Raw genomic sequence first — 3,959 nt, 5'->3', positions numbered from 1 at the left:
CAGGATTCAACATCCTTCTCATTTATATGGTATTCCATAAAGTAATGGACAATGCATTTTTGCCTTCAGTTGTCTCTCTTTAGGTTTCAAAATTCTCAAAATTCTTTTAGGCATGACACTGCACCTAGTAATGGAAGATCTGTCAATTTTGCATTGTTATCATCTCTCCTCCATTCTTTGGTACATGAATTGACAGGCATTCCAGTTGCTTTGACATTTCACTTAGATGCTTGTAGGAACTTCATATTTTTTAAATTCTATACTGTCATGCCATGTGCTCTCCTTCTAGGAACTTACTTTTAAGTATAAAAGGGATATGGAAAGAGTTTGCATAATTTCAGCCAAAAGATCTAATTACAAGGCATACATAGTCATTTTAGCAAAATTCATGGTTCTTTTGTCAAAGTAATGTTTATTACATATCATCAAGTGGCCTATGTTAATAAATTTTTTTGACAACTAGCAAATACTTGTCTCCTCTTTGTGACAACAACTTTAAAGGTAGTTGATGGTTTACTGCTCTAATGGATGTTAAGTATCATGCATTTGACATTTTCATTGAAACTTGAACTTTTCATTATGTTGATATTATTAGTCAATTCATGAACACTACATGATCGTAATGCCACTTCTTCAATCTGAATAAAGTTTAGTTTTTGAGTTCCCCCTAACCCTTTTCCTTTAACTTACTTCGAGTGGAGCAATGATGAGATTTTTCTTTTTGTGCTTCGAATTATTAAGGGAGAACATGTGATTATTATCACAAAATACGATGCAAAATTGTATTCTAATGACTTGCATAACACGTATATGCTCATGGCCACTAACTCCTTGTTTTTTCAATGTCATACTATCACCATTCATAATAAGACGGTTCCATTTTCAATTCTGCACCTTTGACCATGGTGAATTGGTTACAATATTCTGCATCTTGTTCTAAACTCTTCTAGAAGTTAGCAGAACATTTTCAACTCTCTCTCTCTCTCTCAGAAAAAAAAAAAAAAACTCAGCATAATACTTGTCTCCTCTATGCAGCAACATCCTAAGGTAGTCGACTATTTTATGCTCTTAATAACTCTTTTCGTTGAAAATCGAACTTTGTAATATGTTGGCATCATCGGCCAATTCATGTAGCTTTTCATGTATGTGCTGCTTCTTTCCTCATTCTGAATAGAGTTATCTGTGGATTTCCTCTCAGCTTTGTACTTAAATTCTTAACCTGGACAGAAGCCAATGCCCCATCCCCAAGCAGAAAAGGAACAGTAAAGAGAATAAGAAAGCAGAAGGAAAGGTCCTTATATTGCTTTAGGGACATTCTGTAAATGTCGTGAATATTGATTGAAGAATTAAGCTGATTGTTTATCTTAATGAAACCAGATTGGTTTTATATTAGGGGAGGAAGCTGGGGAAAGTTGTGACTCCTGAAGAGCATGCAGTAAATGGCTGCTACAAATTTGCAACCTCATGCATCCCTTGTTGGCCTTTGCAACCTCAAGAGCAAGTTGCACATCCAGCCAGCCTGCAAGAAAAGATGCAACTCAGTACATCAAAATGACTTGTAAGAAAGATTTGCAATTTCCCTTGGAAGCGACGTGGCCTACAAGCTTACTGTCTTTCCTTGTATCATTTTATGCTTTGATGTCATTGCTTATGCCTAAGACCCTTTTCCGATAGATAAAGTATAGATTACTTTCAAGCCTCATAAAAATTATCACACACCATGTTTGTGGGGAATGGAAAACCGGAAACGCTTAAATATATATGACAGTTGTGATCTTTCCAATTTAGGTAAGTATCTTTGATACCATCAAGGTGCATGGGTCTGCTAAACCCTGTGAGATGGTAGTTTTGACAAATCACATGGCTTCTTTGTTGATTTTACTTGGGTTGTTGTGTCGTCTAACCCCTCTCTTATTCTACCAGCTTTCTCCTTTTCTTTTGACATGCATCTCGAGGAGGAGTATGGGACTTTGACGGTGGAAAGCTCCAGCAGATCACATGGGAAAGCTGTTCATCACTCGAATCTAGAAGTGGTAAAATTGCTAGCTATCAATATTTCAATAGTGATCGTCGATGCTATACTGATCCCTTTTATTTTGTGAGCAGTAGGCTTTTCTCAGCCACTAGATAAGTGCTATTTTACATCTGATAGCAATGAAAACAAGGCTTGGATTCTATAGAATATACCAAGAAGATTATGTAGTCGTATAAATTGAAATTTTCTTTCGGGTCCAGATTTCATTGGCGGACCTGAAGCTTTCTTGTTCATTCATGTATTAAATAGGTTTACTTTGCATCTGGAGGCTTCATGTAGTTTTATCACCACTGGTCTTTGTCTGCCTTTATTACAAATTTACGACTATAGCAGCAGCATCGTCTAACTCTATACTAGTTTTTTATTTTACCAGAATCTACTGCTTCGATGGCTCTTCAAATGACATCTCTGATGAATCTTGCATGTGGAAAGGTTTTTTACTCTCCCTTTTCCCTCCCCCTCCAGCTTTCTGTAGACAAGCATCGCTGTACTCTTTTGTCTTCGCATATATAAGGTATAATGGCTGTAGTCTCACACTCTCATCTCCTAGGGGCCAAAACTTTTTCACTATATCAAAAGGAACTAGCTTCTTTACACAAGTCTTGCCACAGTTTCAAATATTCATTAGATAGCTAACTAGTTGCTCAAATCCTACTTTTTTTTGGTCATGTGCCGTAAGCCAGTTTGTTCGTTATTATAAATCTTGGAGGAGCGAGGGACATACGTGGAGCCATGGAGAGCGGCGAGCTTTTGCATAGTTTAATGTGCATGGGTCTTTGAGCTCGTAGCATGCATGGGCTAAGTCATGTATGTCTCTCACAGGAAAGAAGAGCCCATTGGGATGCCAAGCTTCACCGCGCGGATCGAAGAAGAAGCTGTTCGCAACCGTAAAATATCTCCACAGGAATATCGATTACGCGGTGCTTAAATGCTGCCGCGTCTCAATGACTCCCGGGAGTCAACCCCGTCGGACACACGTGTCGGTCCGACAAAACGCAATCCGGCAATCACCACCTTGTCGCGACGCTTGTACTGCCTGCTGGCCCCAACTGGGGCCCAGCTCCCACGGCAGCCAATGGAATGACAACTTTGGTGGCGTTGGTGAGTGGAACGGGGAGTTTGTCACCAGCTGGGATGAGTAAACTAGAGGTTCATGCGCCTTTGGGATTTTGGACTTGCCTCCGAGTCTTATTTTATCTCACTTGGAGTGATGGATGATATGGACTATGGAGGCAGGAACCCAACAACTTAAGATGCGTTCGGAGTGGCTCCATATCTATTTCGAGCCTCTGTGGATTCGGTTTTGGAGCATCAAGGAAGATTTACACCCTAAGATCATGGTAGATGGCTTGCTAGAAGGGGGGCTCATTTGCAGGATAAAAGTGTGTGCACTCCCTCTCTCTAGAAGGCTGGAATTGTTCATATTTGAGTTTGAATCTTTTATTTTGTTTCCAAAATTGGCTTCAAAGAAGGTACTGGATGTGGTATGAAATTGGTTACGTAAAATTGACTGTTTTCTGTTTCAAAAATCCTCTCAAATTAGTCTCTTCTGTGAAATTTGGATCTTGTGGCTATTCTGAATTCTGGTACTTTTTTTTTAAAAAAATGTCTCATTTAGATGTAAAAAAGGGTACAACATCTTGGTCTCGTGAGATTAGCAAAACAGTGCTCTTTATGTTCAAAAGAGACTGCTATAGCAGGAAGTGTTGGCCTACGAATCTTTATAAAATTGTTTAAAACTTTCAGACAATGAATGTTCTTGCTTGTTGGTCTGAATGAAATTCTTTCCTCTACTATTTTTTCTTACAAACATTAATATTTCTTGTCTTGATTATCAGACACTTTGTTTGTAACTATTTAGTTTCTTTTTTCACATCCGTTCCTCTTCTTTTTAGACAATGTAACTCATCTCTGCCTCTCATCT

General features: G+C 38.6%; 1 long non-coding RNA gene across 2 annotated transcripts; it reads left to right on the top strand.

Moving 5' to 3' along the window:
- The first annotated feature begins 1,393 nt into the window (after nucleotides 1-1,393).
- On the top strand, nucleotides 1,394-3,564 carry LOC103702181 (uncharacterized). Of its 2 annotated transcripts, XR_005512125.3 has the most exons (4): nucleotides 1,394-1,558; nucleotides 1,924-2,033; nucleotides 2,409-2,467; nucleotides 2,858-3,564. It is a non-coding gene; the product is annotated as an uncharacterized LOC103702181 (long non-coding RNA). The 2 variants fall into 2 exon arrangements; XR_015967523.1 differs by lacking the exon at nucleotides 1,394-1,558 and having other exon boundaries at nucleotides 1,895-2,033; nucleotides 2,858-2,993.
- The last annotated feature ends 395 nt before the right edge of the window (nucleotides 3,565-3,959 follow it).

The sequence above is a fragment of the Phoenix dactylifera genome, chromosome 7, assembly GCF_051530095.1.
Source record: "Phoenix dactylifera cultivar Ajwa chromosome 7, Ajwa_hap1_PhDact_Kaust_v1.1, whole genome shotgun sequence".
NCBI lineage: Eukaryota > Viridiplantae > Streptophyta > Magnoliopsida > Arecales > Arecaceae > Phoenix > Phoenix dactylifera.
Note: the sequence above shows the minus strand (reverse complement) of the source record. Positions and strands in the feature narration are given on the sequence as shown.